Here is a 16,994-nt window from a genome sequence, read left to right as displayed (position 1 = left end):
ACCAGCTAGGCCTTTGGTGGGATTTTCATATCCATTCTGTCTTCTTAGGCCAAGAATTTGTAGATGCCTTTCATGGTGGGGCACATAGATTCTGCACTGTTGGCCCAAGAATGAAGTCAGCTCCTTGGCCAAATTAGTCTGTCTCAAATGCCTGGTAGCCACGAGGATTAATGGTGACTGTGCTGAATGATGCAGTTCTGCATACTTGCAGAAAGAACATCCCGCTGGTGAGTGGAGTTTTAGACCCTTGAGACTGCATGCAGAATGCTCTGCCAGACAGCATTGGTGTGGTGTGGAACTTGCAGAGAGCCTCGGATTCCATGCTAGAGCTGTGGAATCAGAACCTGCATTTTAACAGCACTCCCAGGAGCTGTGTGCATCAGGATTTTAAAGTACTGTTCTAGGCTGCCGCTAGTCTGGCCTGGCCGTGTTTCAGAGTTGCCTGGTGGGGGAGGGGGCATCTTATGGACTGGAAGAACCTGGCCCCACTCTCCTGGATTCTGATCGCATCTGATTTGGGTGAGGCCTGGAGCCTCCACATTTTTAAAGGGTTCCACCCTAGTCGATAATCACTGATAGATGGGTGATTATGTAATGCTGTGCCAGGTGGCAAGATAAGTCGAGGTGATCCATACTAAGGGGTAGAAAGTGGCTTTGGAAGGGAGGAAACTGAAATCAGGGCAGGCCTCTCTGCAGAGGTGACCTTTGAGCAGTCCGGAATGCAGAGGCTGCCTGCCTGAAAGATCTGTGAGTAGAGGAGCCTGGGAAAAGACCTGGAGAGGTGAGTGTTAGGGCAGACAGGCCCGCGGTCAGAGGCAGGGGAGGGGGAGGGGGAGCCAGCGCACATCAGCCTTTGCCTTGGGGAGGGAATTTGCATTTTCTGTGGTGTGGAGGGTTTGGTTTGGGGCTCAGACTATCACGGTCAGAGTTCCTCTTTAGGATTTGTTTGTATTTATTTGTATGTGTGTGTGACCGGCACGTGCAGGTGCCCTCAGAGACCAGAACCCATGGAGCTGGGGTTACAGGCGGCTGTGAAGTGCCTGGTTGGAGGTGCTGGGAATCAAACTCAGATCGACTAGAAGAGCAGGAAGCACTCTTAACCACTAAGCCGCTTCCCCAGCCGCTGCTTTACATTTTAAAGGCATTTCAGTGGTTGTTCCTAGGCCCAAGAGGAAAGGGAGGACCAGCGAGAGGACAGGGGTTTGTTGCAGGCATTTGAGTGGCACGAGGTGATGGCCTGGCAGAGGGCCTAGGGCCTTTGAACTGGGAGAATCCGTCAGTGATGGATGCTTCCTGGGGGTGGAGGGTGTGGTGTAAATCACACACACACACACACACACACACACACACACACACACACACACACACACTCACACAGCTCATGCTCCAGCACTTGAAGACTGGGCCTTCCATCAACCCCAAGGTGAAGCTGGCACTGTTCAGCATGGCTGAGTGACAGTGCCGGGACCAGCTGCAGGGCTTGTGTTGGGGCCCGTTTTAGCTGTAGACCCTGAGCAGGGGGCGGAGGGGGTAGGGGGGGGCTTGCTGCTGCTGTGTTTCTGGGTAAATGTTAGCAGGTAATACTTGTTCCTTGGCATGCTCTCCCTTTTCTAGCTCTCCAAACTCTCCTCTCTCTACTGAAATGAGATGAGCTCATTCAGACATGATTCCCTAATGTGACCCCGTTGACTGGGGCTTCAAAGTCGATGGCTGGCCGCGGCCTCTCCACCTGCTTGTTTTTTTTTTTTTGCCTTTGCGGTTTTAGCGTGTCTGGGATGCTGTGGCATAAAGGGATTGCCCGTTGGAACTGGAATGCCGAGGCTGTGTTTTTAGGGTAGTGATTCTTCTTCCAAAGGAATCTGGTTGAGTTTATTTGTCCATAAATGTCTTTAGGGACCCGGCATATAGTGTCACTGCCCCATAAATGCCAGGGTTGTAAAAGGGGACAGGCCTGTGGAGGACTGACCTTCAGGTTGTGTGTGAAACTTCATTTTAACTTATTTTTCCCCCTTTTGTGCCATGGATCTCCTTGGCATTGTACCTCTTCAGACAGGCTCCCTGTTCCTCTTGTTCTTTCTGTAGTCTTACTGTGTAACCCAGGCTAGCCCTCACGCTCCCTCTCAGCCTCTGAGTGCTACAGTAGTGTAGGTACCCCGCAGAAAGTGGTGAGCACACAGAATAGGAGCTTAAGATTCCCAGTGAAACCAGTTATACCCAATTCAGTTAGTAAAACATTTTTTTCTCGAGATAAGGGTTTCTCCGTGTAGCTTTGTGCCTGTCCTGGAACTCACTCTGTAGACCAGGCTGGCCTCGAACTCACAGACATCCACCTGCATCTGCCTCCCAAGTGCTGGGATTAAAGGTGTGCGCCACCATCGCCCGGCTAGTAAAACATAAAAAAAAAAAAAAAGATATGGCATAGTAGTATGTGATTTTTGTTGCTGTTGTTAATAATGTGAAGATTTATTCTTGGGTCTGATAAGTACCTCCATTGTGGAGTCCTGTAAGTGTAAATCATACCGTGTGACATTGCTCATAATTATAACGTGGTATGGTGGTACCTGTCACTGGAGACCCAGGTGACACTTGGGATAACTGGGTCGCGCCGCTTTCGTTCCCTGTTGAAGATAGGCTGAATTTCAGTTAGATGGGAACAACGTGGACACGTGGACATTTTTTTTTTTTTATCTCATCCAAGTTTATGGACTCCTTGAATTCAGACTAAGCATTCCAGGCTTGATGGTCCGATGTCTTTGGCTTTGGGTGGTTGATGTCTTTGCGGACTCCAGAAACTGGACTCTGTCACTATTGTCAGTGTGAGGAATCTAGCTGAGAATAGTCACACTCTAAGCCAGTGTTACAGAGTCCCAGGGCGGTGGGGGTGGGGGGTCGGGTGGGGAGGGGGTACTGCCTAACCTGATGTCACCAAGAAACCCCATGCTGCTCCATGGTGAGGCCGCGGGCGGTTTCTCTGACCCTGTAGTTTATGCTTCTGAGTTCAGCAGGCCTACAGTGGTGCCTCACGAGTCTAGTGGTTATGACTCTGCAGGCCAGCTCTGCTGTGTGTGCTTTTCTTGTTTGTCTGACATGTTATATGCTGGCCTCGATGTAGGACAAGCTCCAGTGGGAAATGATGGTAGATTCCCAGGCACCTTCCACCCGGTGGGGTCAGGGGGCCCTGATGGACTGTGTTGTTGTCGTGAGGTCTTGTATGAGCTAACTGTTGCCGCAGAGCATGCTGGATGTCGGGGTTTCCTTTCCTGTCTTCCTGTATTTCTTGGACATTTTATTGAGTATCAGGCATGTTTTATTCTAACTTGACCGTGTGTGTGTGTGTGTGTGTGTGTGTGTGTGTGTGTGTGTGTGTGTGTAGCCTGAGGTTGACATCAGGAGTTTCCTCTGATCATGTTCTACCTTAGTCATTGAGGCAGAATATCAGAACCTAGAGCTCACTGATACAGGACGCTTGCTCCTAGGATCCCCCGTTTTTTATCTTCCAAGCCCTGGATTACAGGCTGGCCACCATGTCAATCCAATAGTTATGTGGGTTCTGGGCTTGGAACCCTGGTCCTCATCTTCCAGTCCTCAGACCAAGCGTTTTTTTTTTTTTTTTTTTTTTTTTTTTTTGGTTTTTCGAGACAGGGTTTCTCTTGTGTAGCTTTGCGCCTCTCCTGGAACTCACTTGGTAGACCAGGCTGGCCTCGAACTCACAGAGATCCGCCTGCCTCTGCCTCCCGAGTGCTGGGATTAAAGGCGTGCGCCACCACCGCCCGGCCAGACCAAGCATTTTTGACGTCATGGATTGCTGTTTCTGTAGCCACTTGTCCCGCAGAGCTGGTGCCTAGGAAACCCCTTTGCACAAATGCCTTCGGGCCAGCGTGGTCTCTCTCACCGCTGGTTCTACTGAGTCGGCTCTGTGGCTGTCCTTGAGTGGGGACTTCGGGTAGATCCCCGGGGCTGCTCTGGTTCCTCCCTCCCTTCCTCACCGGAGAAACCCTTGCTCTTTCCTCTCCTGCCTAGCCCAGCCCTGCAGGGACGTGTCCAGCCATTGCTCACGCCCTGGCAGGAGGCTGCCCTGCCTAGGCTGTTATTAATGATGTCATCTTTCTACCGGATGCTGGCGATGGCTCTGTCAGTAACATCAGGTGGTTGATGAAGACGGTGTCTTCAAATGATGGGTTCCTCTGTCCTAGAATTTTAACAAGCTGGCAGCAAGCTCCCAGGGCCTCTCTCCCTACTTTCTCGGAAGAAATCTTGTGGGTTTTTTTTTTTTTTTTTTTTTTTTTTTTTTTTGACAATGACAATAACCAATATTTCTATGGGCTTTAGTTTTATGTTGAGACATGGGCTAATGCTGATTGGCTCCCCAGTCAATACCCAATGGTCAGCCCTGAAAACATACCTATAAGTAACATTGTACAGACTGAGCAGGTTGTATTTATGTATATTTAGGAATATGCATATATGTATAAAATAACAATTAATGAAAAAGGAGGCCGTGAATTTGAAAGAGAGCAAGAAGGGAAATATGGGAGGGAGGAAATGCTGTAATTATATTATAATCTCAAAGAATAAAAAAAGGTAATTGAAAAGCAAGAAAAATGAAATGTGCTTATCCAAGAATATTCCTTTTTGAGAGAGGTCCTATTTCTGTTTCATAGTTCAAGGAATTGAGGCTCAGTGGAGTCATGTGACTCCGGGTCCCAGCAGTCGACGGAACAAGCATCCTGACTATGTGAGGATGAGAGCTAGGGACTTGTTGGTCCTTTAACGTCCCCTGACTGTAGAGTGGGTTTCCTCAGTGCAAGCTGGTGTCCGCTGATCCTCTGCAGGCCCGTCTCCACTGATGTCAACTCAGAGGAGGTGTGCTGGACACCTCCAGGGTTAGGAGCACGAACTCCCGGGCAGGCGCTTCGCATTAGAGACCTTTTTTTTTTCCCCCCTTCTCTTGTTTATTTTCGAGGCAGAGTCCCTTGTGTCTCAGGCTGGCCTTAAACTCTATGTAGATAAGAATGACCTTGGATTTCTGATCCTCCTGCCTCTGCGTCTTTGAGGGCTGAAATTATAGGCATGTTCCAAGATGCCTGGTTTGTATGCTGCTGGGGGTCAAACCCTGGGCCTCTTGCATGCCAGGCAAGCACCCTGCCAGCTGAGCTTCCTCCCTAGCCTCTAGAAGCGTTTACTAAGTGGCCTTACTGCCCCAGTGTGAGTTGTTAAAGGATACACCTGGCCCCTTAGGACTGTGGGTTCCAGAAAACAACCTGGAGTGTGCGTATGAAGGCCCGCAGAGTGAACAGACTCGGAGTGTGTCTTCCAGGCCAGCAAGCAGATCTGTGTTTGGTGAGGTGGCCCCGACCGATGTACAGATCCAGGCAGACCCTGGTAGAGAGGAGTTGGCACCTTGCTGTCTGTTAGGGGACTTGGGAGAGATGTCTGTCATTCTCCCCTGAAACTCCCCATCTGTTAGGAACAAGCTTTTGGGTCTGAACGGGTGACCACAGGCCATGCCGGGGACAGCGGAGGGCTGGACGAGCGTCCCCTTTACTTTCTGTGATCCTCTTCTCTCCTACCTTTATCTTTCACTTGGTGTTTATATTGGACTTTCCAAGAAGTTGGAAGTCAAAATGAGCTTGACCTCCCCACTCCTCCCTTTAAAGATTCCCTCCCCAAAGACCCAGCCGCCTCTGCAGTTGCCATGGTCTGGGGTTCTGCTGGGTTCACTGCTGGCTGAAATTTGGCACAAATGGGGCTGGGTTGCCTGTGGTTTTTTTTGCAGTCATGGACCACACCCCTTGGTCTCTTGATTCCCCCTTGTTGCGTTAATGATCACAGGGTTTTGTGGTCACTAAATAATGAGGGCTATTGAACATTTCATGGGTACCGGCTTCCTTTCAAAGATTTATTTATTTACTTGTTTGCTTACTTATTGTGTGTGTGTGTGTGTGTGTGTGTGTGTGTGTGTGTGTGTGTGTGTGTGTATATATATATATATATATATGACCCCGAGTGAGTAAATGTGCACGCACCACGTGCTTACAGGAGCCTGAGGAGGCCAGAATAGGCATCAGACTCGGGAACTGGGGGTTACAGGTGGTTATCAGCCCCCATGTGGGTCCCTGGAACTACATCTGGGCCCTGGGCCCTCTACAAGACCTGCAACTGCTTTTAACCTCTGCGCCATCTGTCCAGTCCCCGTCATCCGTCCCGTCCCGTGTCCGTGTCCGTCCCCCCCCCCCACCCCCCCCCACCCCCCCCCCCCCCGGTTTTCTTATCGTGAAGTTCTGGGTGGAGGAGTCGTGGTGTACTCATCCTTGGAAGATGTGCTGTCCCACACGGCAGTGGATTTTACGTTTGGTGGTGGTTTGTGGTGGGGCCGTATCAGTAGCCAGGGAGTTACGAGAGCTGGGTTCCAGTTCTGACTGGGCCTCTCTTTTCCTGTGACTTTGAACTCCCTGTTCCCCTTTTCCCTCGCCCTGGGCATCCACTGATCTGCTTTTGGCCTCTGGATTTTACTCACTGTGGACGCCTCGTATATGGAATCAAACATTAGGTGGCCTTTTGTGTTGTCTTTTGTGTAATGAATGTTTTCAGGTTTCATTCATGTGATGGGAATCTGCACTTTGCCCCTTTTAAGGACTGAATAGTATTTCATTGTGTGTTGCAACGCATTTTTTTGTCCATCAGTTGGTGGATATTTGGATTATTTCTGCTTTTTTTTTCTATTACGAATGATGCACTGGATATTTTTTGCGAGTCTTTGTGTAGACATATATTTCCACTTGTCTTGGAGCTGGATTGCTAAGTCATAGGGTGACTCTGTATTGAAGTTTTTAACTGCTAGACTTTAAAATGGCTACATCACTCCGTATTCCCCCCAGCCATGCGTAAGTGTTCCAATTTCCCACATCCTTGTCAACGCTAATTATTGTCTGTCTTTTTTGCTTATGTCCGTTCTGACGGGTGTGAAGTTGTATCTTACTGTGAATTTATTTGATTTGCATTTCCTTGATGGATGGATGACTAATGATGTCTAGCCATGTTTCACGTGCCTGTGGCTGTTCATATATATTCTTTTTAGAGGACTAACTTTTCAAATCCTTTGCCCCTCCCCCCCCCTTTTTTTTGGTTTTTCAAGACAGGGTTTCTCTGTATAGTTTGGGTGCCTGTCCTGCAGCTCGCTCTGTAGACCAGGCTGGCCTCGAACTCACAGAGATCTGCCTGGCTGTGCCTCCCAAGTGCTGGGATTAAAGGTGTGAGCCACCACCACCCAGCCATATTTTTTTAATTTTTTTTATTATTATTGAGTTGGTCGTACACACCTCATAAATTCTGGACACTAGACAGTAATTAGATGCACCCTGCAAATGCTCCCATTTTAGATGGTCATTTCACTCACTTCATGGTATCCTTTGAAACAAAACATCAAAAAATTGTTATTTAAAAATTTTAATTAGGTGTATGTATGTGTGCATGTGCGTGTACAAGGGCAGTGCCAGATCCCCTGGAGCTGGAGTTACAGGCAGTTGCCAGCTGCCTGATGGGGGTTTCTGGGAGCCGAACTGGGGTCCTCTGCAAGAAGAGCTGCACACTGTATGTGCTGGTCAGTTTCTTGTCAACCTCGCACAGCTCAGGGCTGTCTGGGAAGAGGGAACCTCAGCTGAGAAAGTGCCTTGTCAGAATGGCCTGTAGGAAAGTCTGTGGGGCTTAGTCTTTAATAGTGATTGATGGGGGAGGACCCAGCCCTCTGCAGCAGGGCCATCCCTGGGCTGGTGGTCCTGGGCTCTATAAGAAAGCAGGCTGAGCAAGCCATGGGGAGCAAGCCAGTGAGCTGTGTCTCCCCCCCCCCCCCCATAGTCTCCGCTTCAGTTCCAGACCTGAGTTTTCTGCCATGGCTCCCTTGGAGATGGACTGTAAGCTGAGAGATGAAATAAGCCCTTTCCTCCCGAAGTCACTTTTGATCACAGTGTTTATTGCCGCAATAGGAAGAGCTAACTAGGACGCACTCTTAACTTGCTGAGCCGTCTCTCCAGCTCCGAAACATCAGTGTTTAAAAGTTCGATGAATGTCTTCTCACCTCTGGTCCATTGCCCCTTGTATGTACCACACGCTCCGTGGCCGTAGGTTTGGGGTTCTAACTGTTCTAAGATTGCTTCAGCTGCTCTGGAGCCCTGACGGTTCCCTAGGATCACGTTCAACATCTGCAAATGAGCAAGCTAGGAGCCTTGGGGAGTTGTATGGAGTCCACAGATGAATCCGAAGAGTAGAGACGTCAGTAAAACATCCTTGCATCTCCTCGTCTATGCACTTGGGATGTTTTTCCACTGAAGCCTTTGCTTTGGTTTAACCATGTTTTACGGTTAACATTTGTTCCTAAATATTTTATCCTTTTGGATGCTGTTGTGTGTAGCTAGAGTTTTCCTGCCTTGTCCACAGTTAGGACAAATCTTTGTCACCTGCCAGTCCCACAGCCGCTCAGACCCAACCAAGTAAACACAGAGACTTATATTGCTTACAAACTGTATGGCCGTGGCAGGCTTCTTGCTAACTGTTCTTGTATCTTAAATTAATCCATTTCCACAAATCTATACCCTGCCACGTGGCTCGTGGCTTACCGGCATCTTTTCATGCTGCTTGTCATGGCGGCAGCTGGCAGTGAGTCCTTCTGCCTTCCTGTTCTTTTATTTCTCTTCTCTGTTAGTCCCGCCTATACTTCGTGCCTAGCCACAGCCAATCAGTATTTTATTTATTGACCAGTCAGAGCAACTTGACATACAGACCATCCCCCAGCACAGCCAAGTGCAGACCATCTCAGACACCTGCACTCAGGCCCGTGGTCCCAATCATCCTCTATGTGGACCTGCTGGGTAAAGCCACGAGGAACCTGAGAACGGGCTCCCACAGGACATACAGAACATCCCACAGCAGTTGTGGATGGCATTGTCTTCTTAATTTCATCTCTAGATTACCATTAGTGTATAGAAGCACAACTGATGTTTGTATACTAATATGACCTGCACTTGGACGAACTTGTTTACTGGCCCTACTGTGTTGTGTGTTTAGTCTTAGGGTTTTCTGTGACAAGATGTCATAGATAGAGACAGCTATAAGATGAGTCGGCTTCTTTCTTTTTCTTGCCTCATTGCTGGATCAGATACTAATCATTTAAAAATATCCATTGATTTATAGAACAGTAGCTCAATAATTTACTGAACGATTGACTTAGATATATTTTTTAAACTCCTCATTTATTAATTGCGTGTGCGCACGCACGCGCGCACACACACACACACACACACACACACACACGTCTTGGTGCACACATTCCATGCATATGTGTAGAGGTTATAGGACAACTTTAAGAAGTCTGTTCTTATGCTGGATGTGGTGGCGCACACCTTTAATCCCAGCACTTGGGAGGCAGAGGCAGGTAGATCTCTGAGTTTGAGGCCAGCCTGGTCTACAAAGAGAGTTCCAGGACAGCCAGAGCTACACAGAGAAAACCTTTTTTTCCACAACAAGTCTGTTCCCATCTTTAATGATGTGGGCCCTGGGGACTGAATGGAGGTGTCGGGCTTGGCCGCAGGGCCCTTTACCGACTGAGCCATCTCTCCGGCCCTCACTTGGATATTAAAATAACCGTTTTCATGTGTGGCTGAAATTGTTCCTGCTTAATTGGATTCATCCTCCTTCTCTTTTGGGTTCTCTGTGGGCTGGGGAGACTCTGGATGTTGGTTGCAAAGGAAGATACCAGGGGCGTCGCTGCTCTGATTTGCAGGGTTGAGATTCTCACCTCCTTGGGCCGTGGTGCTTGGGAGTCAACGTGGTTTCCGGTTCAGTGGGAGCCAGGGCTGTGCGCTCTCCGCAGCATCCGACTCGGTGTCCCCGTCGCTCATGAGTCTGCCCTGCAGAGGCCTCCTTCCAGAAGCATCTCCTTGACTCGTTTTCTCTGGGCAGCGGCTCTTCCTCACCGAAGGTCAAGGTTGCCGGTCCTCCTCTCACTGTACGCTGCTGGCCCCTTTGTTCCTTTTTGGAAATGAATGATGCCGTTGACTACAACAGCCGTGGGGTGGTCAGAACCTGTAGCTTTTGTTTGCCTCAGCCGAAGCTTGCCAGGGCATCAAGCCTGCCGTTTGGAAGATCTCAAAGGTTCTGCTGGATTTGTTTGCTAGAGTGCGCTCTCAGGAAAGCCCTGGAAGCCAGCTGCAACCTCCACCTGCCCTCGTCTCTGTCTGTGCACTGATTTCCCCTTTCCCTTGGGGACCGGGATGCTCATACCGCAGTGTCTGAAGCCTGGGTTTGTCTACCCTTCTCTTCCTCCTTGTGTGTTTCCAGACCCCCTGGATCCATGTTTTCTACTTCAGAGAAGCTGGTCCCACCGTATGTGACTCTGGGATGAAGTTGTAGCTTGGGGTTTCAGGCAGCAGACCCCTGCATCTCCCTCTCCATTCCCTAAGCTGTGGCAGTGAACACTGGCTTCCGTTCCCACCGCTCTGCCTCCTCACGACCTTCCAGAGCCGAGGCAGACTGCTCTATCCTTTCAGATAATTTATTAGCTTCGGTAGCCACGTTGGAGCTTAATTTTCAGAGTGCACAATTTCTTTACGGTCAAAGCAAAGTAGGGGAGGCTTGATTGATCCCAGGACAAGATGGCTTTAGTTGTCGCTAATGTGAAATCCCTTAAGGGCCCCCGTTTCATTTGCGCTTGTAATTTATGAGCCGTCTTGGATCCTTCACGCGTCTAGGTACGAGCCAGTAAGGCCCTGGCCGGCCTGTCTCATCCTGAGCTTCCATCTCTGCCTCAGACACAGCACGGACTGCTGTACTCAGTTGTGTGGCTGACACACGGCTCGATTTTGAACTGAATTATGGAGTAGCAGCAGCAGCAGCAGATGACTGAGTGTTTCAGACATTTGCTGACTGTTTTTCCAAAGGGAAATGTACCAGGAGCTGAAGTCAGCTGTCAGCCACAGGGTGGGCATGCATGAGCGCTTGGGGGCGAGCAAGAAAGACACAGTGATGGGGAGCGCCAGACCCCCCCCCCCCATGCTCCGCAGCCGAGGCCACTGGGAAGGAGAACTGAGGATTAGACCAGAACTGGAGGGTAAGATGGGAAGGGTCCCACTGAGCCATAGCTGCAGCTCCTGATGTGTGGATTGTCAGGTAGATGAGTTGAAGTCAGAGACCACGCTATGACACTGTGAGACAGCTTGCCTTTTGCGGATGAAGCCCTGGTGTTGGTCCCTAAAACCTCAAACCCCCCCCCCCCCCCAACTAAAACAGCAACAGAAACTGAGCCCAGGTCAGGGAAACTCTGCTTCGGTAGGTAGGCTGAGAACCATGTCATCCCTGAAGGAAAGTGGCCATGAAAATAGATTACAAATTTTGCTCTGTCGTTGATGAGCTCATGTTCACGGAGGAAAGCAATGTATGTGAACGGCTCCTTCCTGCGGTGTTGACTCCCAGGAGGCTTGCAGGGTTTCTTTGAGGGTAGCGTCTGGTCAGTGGCGGAAAAAATACAGACATGGGTTTCTGTGATACGTGGACAGGACCGAGGGTGTCTGTGTCAGGTGTGACGAGAGCGAAACTCGTCCATGAGGGAGTGTGCCAGTGTGTGCTTCTAGCCCGGTCCTCACGCCCCAGGGTGAAGTCTAAGTTTCATCGTTGAATCCATACAGCCCAAACCCGGTGTCCAGCCTGAGGCTCAGAGGACGCGTGTTGAGTGTCCACATCCAGGCGGTCCCCCTTAAAAGACTTGTAGTTGTCAAAATCAAGGTTGTCACGGCACATTTTTTAAACAATTAGAGACCCAGGAAAGTATTTCAAGAATTATTGAAGTCTCCTCTCCATTTAGTATTTCAATTAATACCTGATTTCTTCACGGAAAAGTATCGATCTCTTCCCTGTAACTCTTCCTTAATCCGACCATCTATCAACCGTTTTCTTCTCTTCATTCTTTTGTGTTGGTTTTTGAGACAGGGTTTCTCTGTGTAGCCCTGGCTGTCCTGGAACGCTCTCTCTGTAGACCAGGCTGGCCTCAAACTCAGAGATCCTTCTGCCTCTGCCTCTGGAGTCCTGGGATTAAAGGCGTGCACCACCACTGCCTGGCTCTTCTCTGAATTTCTAAGGTGGATTTCTCTTTGTAGTTGGGTAGCTTTTTTATTCATCTGCTCGTTTGTTTGTCTGTCTATCTGTCATCCACACATAGTTCCATCATGGAGATTGACCTAAAATGTCTATACTCAGAATCATAAAGTGCTATGAGGTGTGTGTAGAATCCATACAGCTCCAGGTGCCCCTCTGGGCTGGGGACGGGGTCCTGGCTCTTCTCCCTTGTAGCCTGGGAACCTCAGAGGAGGAGACGTGGCCTCTCAACTTGGGTTGAGATCTCATGCAAGTTGGGTTTGGGGCACCCCGATGTAGCAAACTACATCCTGCAGCTTGTTTTTTATATGTACTTGTGGTCCCTGTGACTCATGGACCCCTGTTTAAATATTTGCCTATGGCAGCGGCCGGGTGCGTAACCACCCGCGGAAGCAGCCATTTCTACCCTTGGAAATCTATGCTCAGTGAAAGCAAGTGCTTTTGCCCTCTGCCTCTTTATTTCCAATTTTACCTCTTACAATAACTAAGCCTGTTGACACGTGGGTCAGAGCTGGGTGGTGGAGGGGTGAGCTTGACCCTTGGAAATGGATTCAGGAGTCTGTGGGACTGATGGTGGAGAGGCAGAGAAAGGCCGGAGGCAGGGAGTCTTGTAGGAGGCCTTAGCCACTGTAAGTGGGGAGGGGCCTCTGCGTTAAAGCCTTGGGAGTGAGTGTCGGGGAAGGGAATCTATGTCGGAGCGAATACTCACGGTCGGGCCTGTCACATAGTCCTGGAGCTGTGGGCTTGTGGTTGGTTTGTTCAGGCCTTCGTTCCTTCCTTCATCGAAGCTTCGTACAGGCCTTAGATGCTCAGAGCTCCGGCCTTCCAGGGCCTTCGAGGAGGGAGGAGGGAGAGGCACACTTGAGGGGTGAGGTCCTTGAAGCAGGGCTTTGCCTTGCTCCCGTAGACCCCAACACGTGTCCTTCTGACCCCACTGCACGTTAGAGGGGCTTTCTCAGCTTGAGTAGGTTTAGATAGCTTGGCTGTATATGTAGAGATGAAGGTCGTATGCTGGGCGTGTGTGTGTCCGTAATAATATTAAAATACCATCTTGTCCCCGCACTTAAGGGACCCGTTTAAAAATCATTTGTAAACACCTGGTTTGTTTAGAAGAAGCCTGTTGTAGAGCCTTGCACACTGCGTGGAGAGGGGGTTTTCCCGTGAGGCCAGAGCAGGGGTCTCTCCGCCGCTTTTCCTGAGCTCTTCTTTTTCAGATTGCCGTGTGCCCGTTTCTTGATCCGAGACTCTTGGGCCGTGACTTCGAATGCACCTTCCATCTGGGGAATCGGTGTTTTGGCAAGATCAGCCCCCTGCCACTGCTGCAGGGCTCTGTGGGGTCAGCGGGCTGGATGCTGGCCCCTGCCCAAAGCTCATCCCTCTCTTCCTGTCTGGGCACAGGGCTGTTTAGGAGTAGGAGACTCGGGGAGCTGGTCATAGGGTGCCTGGGAAAAATAACCCATCCAGGGAAGGTGCCAGCAGGCCATATGGTTGGCTCAGCTCACGCTCAGCATCACTGGTATGTGTGGGCTCTCCCAGCTCTCCAAAGGGAGAAGCGGTGCTTGGATGCTGTGGACGGGGCGGCAGAGGCACCTTGAGCCAGCCCCTCCTTCCTGCCATGTGTGTGTGTGTGTGTGTGTGTGTGTGTGTGTGTGGTGTGCGCACACACATGCCTGAAGGAGCTGAGACATGGTCATCTGAGCAAGGAGAGGTGGGGTGAGGTGTTGGTCAGCCAGCAGAATGGAGAATTGGGCGCTCCGACCACTCCCTCCAGTGAGTGTGCGTCCTCTCCTCTGCCTCCCAGCACCCCCAGCCTTCCTATAACGGAGGTGTTTGCACGTGAGCAGCTTCCACACCCAGATCCTACACTTTTAGGGTGCGTGACCCCCATTGTGCCTGTCAGTGCCCAGCTGTAAGGATGGACGCTTTGTGAGGAGTGCCACCGAGTCCTGCAGCGCTGCCCGTGTGAGCACCATCAGCCCTCCCTGGGTGCCCCTGAGTGGTGTCCTCCTCCAGAACGCGCCCCCCGCAGCATGCACTCATGCTGCTGCGCCCTGCTCACGCCTCGGCCCTGCTTCCCGTGTGAGTTCTCAGTTCCTGAAACCAGCTGCAGGTTCCTGACAGCGGGAGAGCCCGGTTTTCTCCTCTTTTTTTAAAATCAGCTCTTGCTTTTACGTAGACTCGTCATTTTTCAAAACACTGTTTGGCTAGAATATAAACCTTTTGCAAGCGTCGAAGCCAAGTCCATGCCCCTTGATGGTGTTTAAGGCTTCATAAAGTAAGGGTTTTCCCAGAGTCTGGAACCAGACCTTACAGTGGGTCTTGTCCAGTGAGTGACCATATTGTTTTCCAGAACCAGCTGAGTGTCTGGGAGTCCTGAGTAATGACTTTGTAGGGCCAGTGAGTGCATGTGAGTGCATGTGCACACGCACACACATATTTACACACCTGTAACTACAAAGCCCTCTGGGAGGCTGATGATACAGGAGGCTGATACAGGAGGATTGCCATGAGTTTCAGGTCAGCCTGTTCTACAGAGTAAACCCTGTCTCAAAACAAAACAAAACAAAACAAAAAAAAACAAACAGAAACAAAACAAAACAAAAATCCAGAAAGCATAAAACATCAATAACAAAAGTCCCCCAAAGCGTTACTAACAAGTCAGTGCGTGGGTGCGCAGATTCTCCGAGTGTGCATACGTCTCTGTGCGGTCTCTGAGAAGGGATTTCATGTGCAGTGTGTGCATTGATTGTTGTGTGTGTTACTGTCTTAGAAATGCCTGGAGAGGACGTACAATGGAGAGGAATACTCACGTTACGTCAGGAGAGTTAATGCTGGTTACTATTAATACTGGGTGTATTAGCTGTTCCGGGAAGAGGTGCGGCTTATTCATAATACCCAGATAATTGTTGCAGACTGGGGAGAGCAGCCCAGATGGTGTTATGAGCGGAGGGGTAATTACGACTTAAAGGCAGTGGGGTGAATCTGCTCGTGTGAGGCGTTAGGGACAGTGCATGGTGTGTGTTTGGTAACGGGGCCTGCTTCGTCTTGGAACCCCAAGGAAGTCCTAACCTGGGGTTGTTTGTCGTGGGAACAGAGCGTCTGGAGAGATCTCATCGTCCCTCAGCCTTAACAATATGCTCATGTCATCTGCTGTAGCGGGGATTCATTCTCAATTCAATGCGTATTTCTGTCTGCTTCCTGCCCACTCACTCAGTGTTATTCTTGAGGAGAGAGAGGGGGGTTTGGGATGAGAGCTAAGTGGAACCCAGTCCTCAAGGCTATTGTGATGCCCCCCCCCAATCTCTGTGTGCTGTGCTTTTCATGATTGGCCCCTGCCCTCTCTGAGGAGGGGGATTGGGTGGTTGACGAGGGAGTGAATTCATCTGGGGTTGGTGGCAGGAGTATTCGCGTTGTGCTGGACAGGGTGACAGTACCCTTCCTGTGTGGCGGTAGATGGTAGACAAGAGTGGTCTCTTCCCACCTGACTGTCACAGAGGTGAGAGCCAGTGCTGTCCTTGGAACACTGAACTTTTCAGACTCAAGCTATAGCGTGTGTGTGTGTGTGTGTGTGTGTGTGTGTGTGTGTGTGTGCGTGCGTGTGTGTGTGTGTGTGTGTGTGTGTGTGTGCTACTCAAATGCAAATTCTTCTGTTGGTACTGAATATATGCAAATTTACACCTCTTAGTTGACAATGACATTGACAATGACATTGTTATAACATTATAACAATGGCAACATAACTGAAATTTCAGCTTTTCCCACCTCGGTGTTCAGGTGTGTTGGGGGTCCTATTTCCTGTGGGACTTTTGTGATAGTCTCGCAGCCCAGAGACTGCCATCAGAGACACGGTGGCGTCGGAGCAGGGCCAGCATCTGTAACGTGCCGTGCTTGGCTCCCTTCAGAAGCCTCTGATGGTCTTCCCAGGACCTAGGAGCCCCCAGAGAAGAGGAGGGGCGGGCTGCTGAGAGGGGAAGGCAGCGCTGTGGGAGGCAAGTGATGGGCCCCGCCTCCGCTTCCCTTCACGTTCAGACACAGAACCCAGCAGATTTGGAGGCAGCGGAATAGATTGCGGGCGAGGCAGCTTGTGCTGGAGGGTCCCATTCTGTCTTTGCGGCTTCTGGGATGTACTTTGACTTGCTCTGGAGACAGGCCACTGGGTCAAGACGGCACTCCGCGGCCTCCGTAGGGCAAGCGTGGGCCACCTGCTGCTGACGCTCCCTGAGCATCTGTTGTCTGAGCGCTGCATATCTAACCCCTCACTAAGCGGGACACTCGGGGAGTAAAGAGCAGACACCCCGCCAGTGGGAGGGCCCAGTGTGTGTAGAGCCGGGTGGGAACAGCCTTGCTGCCGGAGAAGGGGCTGGGCTCCAGTAGGAGCCTGAAGCTGTGCTGGGCCAGCAAGGGTGATGAGCGTGTTAGGTAGCCCCGAGTCACCTGCACATAAAACCCCTGGAGGCCACGCGTGGAGTGTAATGGGATAAACGGCAACAGGAAGTTAGAAAGATTCCTTGGAAGGGAAGGGGACCTAACTGCCCCTCCCGAGGGACAAGGCTGTGGGTTGGAGAGGAGATGGATTTGGTGGTCCTAGCCTTGCTCTGGAGGGTACGAAAGGTGCTGGTTGAGAGTAGTGCCATGATTCCTGCAAAAGGGTTTGTAGTGTTTGTCTCCTGGTCCTTCATTGGCAGCCTGACTGTCCTCTCCAGGCACGAGGCCATTTGCTGATGTGAACAGAGGCCAGCCTTTCTGTGAGGTCACTTTCAGAATAAACAGACATGTAAACAGAGGATGACAGACCACAGGGGCAGTTGCTATGACAACAAGACATCCATCATAGCAACCTGTGGGAAGGAGCA

At 50.5% G+C, this 16,994-nt stretch overlaps 1 protein-coding gene across 3 annotated transcripts in view; it reads left to right on the top strand.

The window, feature by feature from the left end:
- Asap2 (ArfGAP with SH3 domain, ankyrin repeat and PH domain 2) overlaps nucleotides 1–16,994 on the top strand; it is a 161,978-nt gene that overhangs the window by 5,084 nt on the left and 139,900 nt on the right. The gene's annotated exons all lie outside the window — the stretch shown is intronic.

Source organism: Peromyscus maniculatus, chromosome 22 (genome assembly GCF_049852395.1).
Source record: "Peromyscus maniculatus bairdii isolate BWxNUB_F1_BW_parent chromosome 22, HU_Pman_BW_mat_3.1, whole genome shotgun sequence".
Classification (NCBI taxonomy): Eukaryota; Metazoa; Chordata; class Mammalia; order Rodentia; family Cricetidae; genus Peromyscus; species Peromyscus maniculatus.
Note: the sequence above shows the minus strand (reverse complement) of the source record. Positions and strands in the feature narration are given on the sequence as shown.